The 12,226-nt window shown below is 42.7% G+C and overlaps 1 protein-coding gene across 4 annotated transcripts in view; it reads left to right on the top strand.

Moving 5' to 3' along the window:
- The window catches only part of FAM110B (family with sequence similarity 110 member B), a 117,256-nt gene that overhangs the window by 77,572 nt on the left and 27,458 nt on the right, over positions 1 to 12,226 (top strand). The window contains exon 2 of one of the 4 annotated variants that reach the window (XM_075023325.1): positions 4,424 to 4,563. The exons of 2 other annotated variants lie outside the window; for them this stretch is intronic. The gene's annotated coding sequence lies outside the window, so the exon portion shown is untranslated. Of the gene's footprint in view, positions 1 to 4,423; positions 4,564 to 9,603; positions 10,114 to 12,226 lie in introns of those variants that run through there. One more of the 4 variants, XM_075023326.1, reaches the window with a different exon arrangement.

Raw genomic sequence — 12,226 nt, forward strand, 5'->3', positions numbered from 1 at the left:
TCTTTTTCTTCCCCAGGTTCCTGCATATTGCGTGCAGAGGGACTGTTGTTCTTAGACTAGCAAATAAAAAAAAACAACCACAACTCCTCAGGTGCTAAAGATAACCTACCTGTAACTCTATAAAGAATTATTTTCTGCTACTTCTTACTTTTTAAGCAGCAATGTTGTTTAGCTTTCCCAGTAGGTTAGCATCTCCTGTAGTGTCCATTTGTCTCCAATATGGCAATATAATCTCTGATCCATGGGTCTGTTACTGATATATTCTCCTCAGTTTGCTACTTCCCATTGCTTTATTAAAGAAGTCAGTCTAAGCTTATATAACTTTAATCCTGGGTTGTTGGTATTTTTTTTCTTCAGAATAGGTTATATTTCATTTGTGCCAGTAACTTAGGACTTTATGTCAAAATTGCTTCAGCAAAAGTAATCTAATGGGTAGTGTGATAAAACAGGATTTAACTGTTGCATTTTTTTTAAAAGCTGTATCCTGCTTCGTCTCTCCAAAAGACTTTAGTTTTGTCCTTTCTAAACTACACTGATGGTATAAAGGGGATTCAGATGCTGTACAAACCACATTCAAATTAGGAAGAGCTGAAGATACAAGTCTGGACAAATATTTAAAGTTCAAAAGAATCTAAAGAGGTCAGGAACATAAAACAAAATGCAAAACTGTAATTAACTTTACAAAAGTTAATCCCAAATAAAACTATTGCATGTTATGGAGAGACTTCAAAAAGGGTAATGACATAAAAAACTTGGGAATAATACTAGCAAGGGTCTGAAATACGATGGGAGGGAGCCTTACAGGTATTGGCCATATAAAGATGCCCAACTGGGCATACTGCCGGGGGGAGTAGCAGCTCTGAAGGTCTGATCCTGACCCCACTGAAGTTGGTGGAGCATCCCTGTTGATATTAGGTGGCATTGCAGCAAGCTCTATGTTTCTCTTATGTGGAAACCTCGAATAGGCAGTCAGTTGCAGATGCTTTATCCTTTGGAGGAGATCATCAATATTTGAAGGATTTCAGGAAAGAAAATCACAAATGCAAGAAATAAAATTGAAGGCAAAATAAAATTGAAGTACAAAAGAAATTTTCAGCATAGGTGATGTAACAAGAATCAGGGATTAACAGAGAAAATATAAACAAAATTTCTTTAATACTCCTTTCCTAGATGCATACCCAGGGAATGGTCTGCTACAGAAATTGGGAAAAGGCTCTAGCACTTGTGGTCTCTAGTACTAGATCTAACAAGCAATTAGCTATGAGGTGGTAGAGAATAATCTTCAGTTGGCAGGGTAATGGACTGGAGAAGGGATCAGCTCTTTTTCCTAACGTCCGTAATTCCTAATTGCTTATTAGCTTTTTATATGTGTGAAAGTTATAATAAGACTGCCTGTCTCTCTGATTCTTCTGCAAATCTCTCATCAGAAAAAAATATTGTATCCCATGAATGAACTTTGCTGTTTCTCTAAAAACCTGTTAACTAAATTATACTATATGAACTCTACTTATTATGACAGATCTGTTTTCTGTTGTCACGATATAGAGATGATACTGGGTTTTCTCCCATTTATAATTTAATTCTCAGCTCTTTCACATAACCTCTCTCAATTTACATAAAATGGTTTTTTTCCCCCCCTGAGTTGGATGGATCTATTCTGATACATCTCCTTACTCTCTTTCCTAAAATTGAAAATCATGGAATCATTTAAGTTGGAAAGGACCTTTAAGATCATCGAGTCCAACTGTTAACCTAACACTGCCAAGTCCACCACTAAACCATGTCCTCAAGCACCACAAAATACCTCCAGGGACTCCACCACTTCCCTGGGCAGCCTGTTCCAATGCCTGACAACCCTTTCAGTGAAGAAATTTTTCCTAATATCCAATCTAAACCTCCCCTGCCACAGCTTGAGGCCATTTCCTCTCATCCTATCTCCAGCCACCTGACAGAAGAGACCAACACCCACCTCACTCCAACCTCCTTTGAGGCAGTTGTAGAGAGCGATAAGGTCTCCCCTCAGCCTCCTTCTCTCCAGACTAAACAGCCCCAGCTCCCTCAGCCGCTCCTCACAAGACTTGTGCTCCAGGCCCTTCACCAACTTGGTTGCCCTTCTCTGGACACGCTCCAGCACCTCAATGTCTTTCCTGTAGTGAGGGGCCCAAAACTGAACACAGCACTCGAGGTGCGGCCTCACCAGTGCCCAGTACAGGGGGACGATCACCTCCCTGCTCCTGCTGGCCACACTATTTCTGATCATCCTCTGGGTAAAACATCTACTAACCTGTGGATTTATCCAATACTCCTTAAAGCAAAGTTTCTTCTCGTGCTGTGACCTATCCAAATTGTTTTTCTCCTTTGTGAATCATTTGCAATGCCTGATGACAAGCTCGGCTACTTTAGTTGCTAGTGAATATTCAGTAGGTGTAGCTTCCCTGGTGATCCCTCTGTTAATTTTTGGCTAAGCCTATAGCCAGTGGGCAAAAATCCTCACAAGTCATCTTCCCTTGGATTGCCTGCGCTGCCTGTGCTCAGGGGTGCCCACAGGGGAGCGACACAGCTTTGAACCAGTAGGATAAGAATTATGAGGTGAGCTAAAATACCTTGTATCGCTATACATTAAGCTTTTCCCCTCTGGATTCACGTGTAGTTGAACACCACGGTTGTGTAGGAACCATTCTTCTGTAAAAACATGCTAGTTGCTGTGTTTGCGCTAAGTGTATAATCCTTTTTTTTTTTTTTTAAAAAAGAACAACAGGAGAAAAAAGCCAAACGTTGATTCGAAAAACTAGAAAGCAGTTTGAGCAGGTGTGGGTGCAGAGGAGCCGTCGGAGCTTGCCCTGCCATGTTCTTCTGGGACGGCTTCAGCTGCCACGGGAGGCTGGGTGCCGGTGAGCTCCCCCTCCAGCCCTCCGGGGAATACCAGAGCCCCAAAGGAAGAAAGTTGGGGCTTTCCCCTTTCACCTTCCACTAGCATGGGACCTGGCTATATTTCTCACCTTCCTGTGGCAAGCAGTTGCTTCCTCAAGGACTTTTACTCTCTCAAACGCGGCGGGGTAGGCTTGTTGGCAGAAAGGTGGGTAGGCTGCCAGTTGGACAGCCTCAGCGCCCAAAGTCTCGTATCGTCAGCGAGGTCCGGCCTCGGCGCCGGCTCCCCCCCAGCGTATGTCAGCTCTGAGCCGAGGTGCCGGCACGGCAGCGAGCAGCCTCCGGCAGAGATAACTCTTATCGTGTGTGCTGCTGGCTCAGCTCCACTTTGCCTCACATGGTGACAACTCCTGCCTGCCATCGGTTCCCCCTTCGTGTCCTGGTCATGCAGGCAGCGAACACGGCCAAAGGATGCGTGTTCATGCAGTTTTAGTGTTTGCGCCTTCAGCCTCCAGCGGCAAACTTGGGGAAAGTTAATTCTTCTTCTTGATCGCTTTGGCCATTTCCTGCCATCTGTAGCATTAAATATCTCCTGTGCTGCCTTTGTTCTTTCAACTGCATTGGGAGTGTCGTCTCGTTTGAGATGCAGGTCAGCAGGAAAACAGCCAAGTGTGGAAAAACACGCCATCGCTGTTCTCTGGGATCAGAGTGGCACGGGTGACCTAAATTTGAAATGCTCCATACTCCATGGCTGATCCAGCATCCTCAGGCTGCAGCCTGTCTGTCTGCTGCAGTTGCACACCAAGAAGTGCTTTTATTGAGGAGCAAGATCTCTGCCAGTTTACTCCACTAAAATTTGGACTTTGGGTGTCTGGGACGAAATGGAGAGAAATAGAGAAAGCGAGAGAAAGAAATGCAGAAAAAGAGAATTTGTACTTGAGAAGCTTGATCGAAGCAGAAGAGCTTGCATTTTGGTCATATGCTGGGGTGTGTTTCAGTGGTTCAATTTGTTCATTTTCTAGAACAGGCATGAAATTGCTAAATTTGTGTATGTGGACAATAATAATAGGTTACAAAAACAACACACTAGCTTCTTCGGGTGGGAGGAGAAACCAAAAGCTGCCTGAAGGCAAAACATCTCTAATTTATTTTTTATTTCTTTTTTTTTTCTTTTTTTTGAAAAAGCTCCTTTTTTATTGTGTGTTTTGCTGTTGCCCACACTGATGCTGGAGAGCATCTTTGCAGTCTACATAAATTGGTACAGTGGGTGGCCGACTGTGCTCGGTGCTTCCTCCAGGTCACGGCTGCCACAGTTTGCCACTGTCTTTTATGCGTGCGTGAGCATGGGCACACACATCCGAGGTGTAGGAGTGCGAGTTTTAGGAGCACTTGGCAACAGCCCCCACACATGCCGATCGTGATGCCTGCTCACAAAGCAACACAGAACAGAAAAAGCCAGGGAGGTTTTCCTGAGGACTAGTAAGACGCAGCTTGTAGAAGCATGCCTCATTTTGCTTTTGCTGTTAAAAGCAGATATGTTTTGGTTTATTTCCAGGCCGCAAAATGCTCCTGACTTTTTCTTTCCTGACCCCCCATGATGGCACCAGTACCCCAGGGAAGGGATCCTGTCATTCCCTCTTGGACAAGGGACAAACCCTGGTTCAGTGTTGATGATCCAGCAATATTTTTTGCAAGGTCTGTCTAACCAACAAGAAAAATTGTTTCGGTTGTTTTGGTAAGGGTTTTGGACACAACAGAAGTGAGGTTTTGGGGTGGGTTCCCCGCCCCTTCTTTTCCTTGATTATGGGAAGTTTCTGGGTGGTTGTGCTGGTGGAACAGTCCAGAGGAAAACAGCAGCATTCCTGCAGGGGCTTGCAAGAATTTATACTGGAGTTTGCTGACACCTATTTTCATATGAGAGATGGCAAAAACATACTGACATATCTAGTCTATCTGCTTGGGAATAGGAGATTTCATTTCTGTATGCATCCAGTCTCGCAGTGGGTTTAATAAGTTGGGTTATTTGTTCTAGCTCATCTGCGCTTCTCCCTTTCCTTGGAGCTGATCCAGAAAAGGTCTTGAAAGAGAAGTTTTTTTGGGGGAAAGGAGATTTTATTTGCATCACAGAGGAAAAACTGCAGGTTCTCACAAAATTTGATGGGTAGATTTGATATCCTATAGTTTTAGTTGGTCTAGAACTGTTTTGTTGCTCTCTCCAAATCCTAGTAGTCTGTGGAGATGTTGATCCTCTGTTATTTTTATTCTTTGGTATCTTAATCTAGAAACTAAGGAACTTCTTTAATGAATGGTTTTGCTCTCTATCTTCGGCAGTATTTCTGACGTTTGTCACTTAGTCTTATCTCCCCCTGCCATGAAGTAAATTCTGTTCGCTCTTTATAAAGTATTTTGCATTATAAACAATGACATTTTACTGAGGATCTTCATCCTCCTTTGCAGGAATTGGAAAGTATGCTGGGGAGGAAAGCAGTGATTTTTCTGGACTTCAGGGTAAAATATATAAATAAAATACTATAAACACACACACAGATATATATATGTGTAATGTAAAAAAAGTTTCTATTTCCAATGATCCCTTTTCAAGTTTTAAATTTTCTCATGCAACACTGAAATTAATGACAACATTTAGCATTTCAGTTACTCATTTTCTGCTGTGGCTAGTGATGATGAATGAAAGATAAATGAATCCAAATGGGGGGGAAGGGGGGAGCAAAGCTGTTTTAGAAGGATTAGTAAGATACTCTAAAAAAAGATCACAAACTTTTACAGGAATTTTCACTAACAGCCTGGTATATATTTATCCTCCAGTGCATGCATGGCCTTATGTGAAAAAGGTGGAGTCTGCTACATTGATGTAATTTGGTGCTTCACTGTGAAAATGTAGTACATATTTATTTAGCAGTTTTGTGGGGTTTTTCCCCCCAAGTTATTGTGCTTCTATATACTTAAAGAGAAAAGCACATATGTATTTAGGTCTTGCACGTTTACTGACATGAACTTCTTCAGAAATACCAGTAGTTGTTCACCTTTGTGCACTGTGGAAAACAGGTATATATAAATTCATGCTTGTTAAATTTTATTTTGATCTACTGAGAAGAAAATTAACAGTTTTACCCAAAGACCATGCCCAAAGTTCTGTAGCAAATACAGAAATCTAAGAGAAACTAAGAAGGAGGAATAAAAAACCCATGCACTGTTGTTCATTTTAAGTTTCATATCATTACTGCCCAAATTTGTGGGTTTTGACAGATTTTTCTTGTTGTCTTTTGCCTCCCATATGTTTTATAATACAACAGACCTGGGGTTTTGATATACCTACTCATTCCTGGTTTGTCTTACGCCTTTTGCTTTTATCCACATATTTTAATCTAGAACTCATAATGATATTCAAGCTTTAAAAAAGGTTCACAAAATCAGTGATTTAGTGCATGGTTTGTCACTTTTAATTTCATAACAGCTGTAAGATAAATAAATAAATAATAAAATATTTACAGCACAAGGCTAGGCAGTTTTTCTGATAACTGCTTTCCATATAAGAATACAGCTAAAAAAGAGGGGAAGTGCTGAGTTTCATAATTCACCAAAGTTTGACACTTTTAAAGTTTGTATTATAACAGCACTTCATAGGCTATAGATGGGGCTGTTTCAAGTTCTGTTGTAAATCTGACTTTACAAGGCTTTAATGTTCTGTAGGCTACTAAAAACCACTCTAGGATTGAATGTGTGAAATAAAAAAAATCGGTGGTTTTAATATAATTTAATGCTCAGGGCATTTTGTCATCTTAGATGGTTTTTTTCACCAAAATTTCATTGTTCTTGAATTTTGGAATAAATCTTAAAGCTTACATTTGTGTCTGAGGGAGGAGGTGGGGGAAGAAAAGGGAAAAAAAAAAAAAAAGAACTTGGAAATACAAAACTCATGTCTGCACAGTAAACTTTAAAGCATCAACATGAGCTTTTGGCACTGGAGAAAAGGGCATAAATATTTAGCATGAAACCTAGTGTAATAATAACTGATAACGTTTTCACATGGTTGGAGCACAAGCCTCCCTATGAGCTGCAAAGCATAAGCTGTAAGTCCCAGAAAGTTAGCTTTTCTGGAAGACTGCGGCTCTGCACTGCATGTCTCTCCTTGTTTGAAAAGTCTGGGATTAAGCAGGAGAGGAAATGGTCTGACCTGAAATTTTGAGGTTTTGCGTAGTTTTTGCGTAGCATTGTTTGAAAGATTCACCTGCTTGGCAACATAAAATGAAAATGCAGTTAGGAAGTACGATTAAAAACTTATGCCTTGATTCCACATAAGCAGCAGCGAGTAATGCGACAAGTTAGCCACTGGTCAGCTTGCTGTGCTTTGCCGTTGTGATGTGATCTTGATGCAAGGCTCTGCAGGGCTGCTGTCACAACCTCCTCAGGAGCGTCGCTCCCTTCTCTTTGTGGTGGTGATGTGAGATCAGTGAAAAGTTCAGCTCAGGAATACTGTATTAAAATTACCCTCAATCCTCATGCTGCTCTGCAATTTACACTAGTTATGTTCGCTACTAGAGTAGTTGTTTCTGGCTCCGTTGTTTAATCCAAAAAGGGCGGGATATCACGTGCGAGGGTGACAGCCAGCCCACCCGTGACCTGCCAGACGGGCTTTCGGTGGCCTCCTCTGAGGGGACGAAATAGGTTTGAGAGTGATAAACATGAGGGCGGGAGGGACGCTGGAGCAAAGACCTACAAATTTCTCTCCACCATACTCCTTCCCCTGTTTCTGTGGGCTTCAAGTCAGGTTAGTTTCCATAGCGAGGTATACCAAGCTTTCAGAGGGCCAGGGGTTGATGGTAGCATGCTGTCCTTCTTTATCAGGTCATGGTTTCCTGAGCATCTCTGACATTGCTGCTTCTGGCCGTTTCCACGCACAGGGCGCGTTGCATGGCTTTTGGTTGCTGTTGGGTGAAGAACAGAGAACTGGGGAAGCTGTTGCCTCTGCCTGCCACATAAAGCACACCATCCAGACCCAAGGGAGCCCCAGCAGCCGAAACCTCTAGCACACAACTTACATTTTGGACAACAGCACACTTGTTTTGAGTTTGTATGTAACTCAACCACTGGGAGGGACACTGCGCTGTGCTGATTTGGGCCAGCAGAGATAAGTGGGCTTGCCCTGCACAGGTGCACAAGAGACCTGCTAGAAGAAAGGGAAATTACTGTAGGATAAAAGCAGCTCCTACGGATAGCATCTCCTGTCACCTTGGTCCCTGGCAAGGTGACCAACTGCCAGCTCCTCCTGTCGGGCTCCCGTGTGGCCTTAAGCGTGATTTAAGATGGGCTGGCTGATTGTCTAATGTTGTTCTGTGTAGGCAATTGCAGAAACTTGTGTAAAGGTTCAAATAGGGGGGGAAAAAGTGGGGTTTTTTTCAGATTTTTAGGTATTGCCTACTTTCTGGATATTTAAGAAGCTATGGTCCATGACTGTCCTCACAGTTAGGCAAGAAAATTGCTTTTCTTGCCATTAGACACCGTTGTTTCAAGAGAGGGAGGGATTTGCCTGTGAAACTTGGTCCCCTTCAGATATCCTCTATGGGAAAAAAACAAGGCTTTTTATTAGTATTATTTTACTATAGCCAGATCTACACTTGAACATTTTCGCATGTTGTATTGTTTATTCATGTTGTTGAACTTGAGCTTAAAACTACCAGGCAGCTGGGGACTTGTTTCCCTAGCTCTTGTCCATGAGGAATTACTGGAGAGGAAGAGTTCTCCCAAGAAGTAAGGGCTTCTCCTAGAGGAAGGGAATTAAGGTATCTTAAGTTTGGTATGAATGCTCTACTGGCCTCAATTTATGTGCTTTGAATCCATGTTGTACCGAAGTCATACTCTATAAGGCAGGACAGTTGTTCAAGTGCTCAATATTGGGAGCGTGCATGACAGCAAAATCCTTTCATAATGATAATACCTGGTTGGAGTATATTTGGTTGCATGTTAGAAGCATTAGACGTAGGAGGTTTTGTTTTAGGAAGTGTAAAATAATGTGCCTTCAGGCAGCTGTGCAGCTTTGGTGTGAGGAAGACTGCGGAGGACAGTTTCACAGGTGTAATACAAAAAAAATGCATGCTCATTTTAACCCTCTGCACTTTCTGTAGTTTTATTTCAAAGTACAGAAGCTGTACTTTATGCAATTTCTGTTCCTAGTGACGGTTTAGTTAAGGGGCAGAAACACGGACAAGTTTGAACACAGAGCAGTTGTTTGTTTTTAATGTGCATTGGTATCAGCAGTGCATGGTGAATTGGCAGCACAGCAAGTCCTGTGATAAGAGGGGATGTCTGGGCAGTAGACCCTCCCCGTGCTCCAACTTGAAATCTGGGTATCTCCTGCTCTGAATGGGATCGAACGTAGCTTGGGGGTATGTTACTATGTATAGTGAGAAAACATCTGAGTGATTTTGCTTCTTGAGAGGTGCTGTTCAGATTTGAAGGGAGAGGAGGGGAACCCGAAACTTCTCTGTGTCAACATCGTGACGCTAAGTGCCTGCTTGCGGGTACCGTCTCTGCTTGTGTGGTGGAGGTCACCAAATAAAGCCAGGTTTAGGCACATACATTTTTAATGACATAAACCTTTGGGGGTGGCTTTGTGTACTTGGCCACTACCAGATCAGAAGATAGGAGTAGTCTTACTAAGCCCTTTGCCACATGTTTGTTGAGGTTGTAGCAGCACAGCAGAGAGGGTTGCTTTTGCATTGTGTAGAAAGTGGGTTCTTTCTTGGAGGTCTGCTTATTTTTGCTTTTGAGTGTGTGTATGGATTTAACTACAGAACATGTGTTCACACAGCTCTGCTGTTTAAATTGATGTGGGGTGACTCAGTGTGTATTCATTGCTGTCATCCCACAGCAACTGTGACAGAACGTTTTATTGTCTGAAGACAATGCTAATAATGGTAGCATTAAAACGGCGTTGTAATTTTGCAAGACAATATTCTGTTCGCAGAGCTGCGAAGTGACTAAGAGGTTTGCCATTGTCAGACAGAGGAACAGGAGCTGACCTGCAGCGCAAGCAGTGCCCTCCGCTGCGGCTGGGCTGGGCTGCCCTGCCTCTCTCCGCTCCCGCTTTCCAGGAGCTGCGCCGGCACTTGTCACAGCAGCGAGCGCCTTTGCAAAGCAAGCACTCCAGCGTTCGGCTGTGCTGAGAGCTGTCGTAACACAGCCCCTTCCCAGGTGATCCCACCCTCAGCTGCTTTCGTCTAACAGGTGAGCCATCCACCAGCATCTCGGACAGCCGAAACGGCTGGGAAGGGGACACGCCGCTTCTGGCCGCCCCTTGCCTACCGCTGCTCTGGTGCTTGGCCCCACCAGGTATGCAGTTTGCTGAAGGAGAACTCAGTACAGGTTTAGTGCTTTGCAGTTAGTGCATTGTGGATGCCATAGCATTCCCGTAACTTGTAAAACAGCAATTCAGAAGTGAAGCATTTTACATTAGTCGTGGGTTTTTTTACTGTGAGCTTTGGTGGAGAGATTGTAGGATGAAAGCAACGTGGCTGCAGTGACTAGTGGAGGGCAGCTGTGCTGTCTTTGTAACTGAGGTAGAGCTTATAAATACAAATAAGTTGTCAGTATGAAATTAATAAACATTACATATATGTTATTAATACTTAGCATCATCTTTTATTGTGTAAACATACTAATAACAACACCCTTGTCAAAAGAGTTGGTAATAATGCTTGGAACCTGTAAACAAAGATGCAGTGGTGGGAGCCGTACACATTTATTCTTTCATAGGAAATACTAAAACAGTTCCGCTCTCATAAGGACTCCTTTTTGGTGGATTCCTGGTATACTGTTGTAATTATCACATTGGATGATGACAGCATAGACAACGTGATGAGAAAATGAACTGAAGGAGAGATCGTTGATGGTGCAGAAACGCTGGTTGGAAACCTCACCAACCTTTACATTTGTAGTACCATGGCTTACGTACAATGTTGACAACACCTGCAGCATAAAGCTGTTCGGGGGTTCATTGGTGAGCACGTTGATATTACCATTGCAAAATTCGCTTCATATGCATTAGTAATTAGCAGATAAGGTAGCCGTGAATCCAGACCCTGAGATCTTGCACTGAACATCTTTAAGATGTGCAGCCACTGAGCAGGACTTGCTTCCTTAATGACTCCCTTCTCCCAGCAGTGTTTCCCAGGAGCCGTATGACAAAGTACCAGAGGGTTGTGCTTTGATTTCAGTACCTTCATTATTAAGTTGTGCTCATCTCCAAGATGGATGTTTTTAAAATGTAGTTTGTGTTTGATTGGGATACTGAAGAAAAAGAGCTGATTTAAGGAAAATGACATGGGGGAAGAGAGCTGCATGTTTTACAATCTTGAGATTCCAAGCATCCTTGCTGTGAAAAATGGGAGTTTATTTAATTAGCCAGTTTCTGTGTGGGTTTGCTGAGTTCCTTTTGTTTGTTTGTTCTCTGTCAGTTTCTAATAGTTCTATTATTTATTTCCACTAAACAGAAAAGATGAGTTTGGTGATCTCTGTTGCTCAATGTCTGCTAGGAATACTGCCTCAGAGTTATATCACTACACATATTTGTATGTTCCTGCCTGTACTGTGAACAGAAACACTGGGGAGACCCAAACAGTTAGTTTAAATCAAGATTGTTTGCATATCTTGTATTTTCTTTTGGAAAACTCATTGCACAGTTCTGCCTAAATGTGATCTTCCATGAGCTGCAAGGAGCAGATCATGTCTTTGTTATCAAAAGGTTGCTCCAGTTGATGTGATACGTACCACAAAACTTTACATGGGACCTTCAATAGTTCTCCTGCCTAGTACATGTTTTGTGGCATCAGAAAATCTCCTTTGATTAGACAGTTTCTAAATACCTGTGTTTGTTATACCCGCCACTTAGTTCTGTCCCAACATACCCTGCGTGTCCCTGTGTGTCCCTCCATATCTGTATCACCAGTACAGTATATTTGGGGCTCCTGTAGCATATTCAGTATAATGGCATGCCAGCCAGGCTTGCACAGAATGGCACAGCCCATCAGCCTCCTGTTTAGCCTCTACTGACAGTTAAACACCAGCATCAGCAGCCTCTTGTTCTTTTCAGCCTTTTCCTGAACTGATTCCTAAATGCAATATGCAAAGACGTCCTGCACAGCACTGCCTGTTAACTAACTGCCTCACTGCGTATGTTACAGGTGCTCACTGCCAAAAAGGAGAGATCGTGCATTTTTTTTCTAGGTAGTCTTTGTCCTGCCTCATATTTTCTTGATTTCCTCAAGTCATCCTGTTTTGTGTGCTGTTGACAACTAAATCAGAGAGATGCAAAAAGCAGAAAAGCAGAGGAAATGCCCAG

The sequence above is a fragment of the Buteo buteo genome, chromosome 3 (genome assembly GCF_964188355.1).
Source record: "Buteo buteo chromosome 3, bButBut1.hap1.1, whole genome shotgun sequence".
Classification (NCBI taxonomy): domain Eukaryota; kingdom Metazoa; phylum Chordata; class Aves; order Accipitriformes; family Accipitridae; genus Buteo; species Buteo buteo.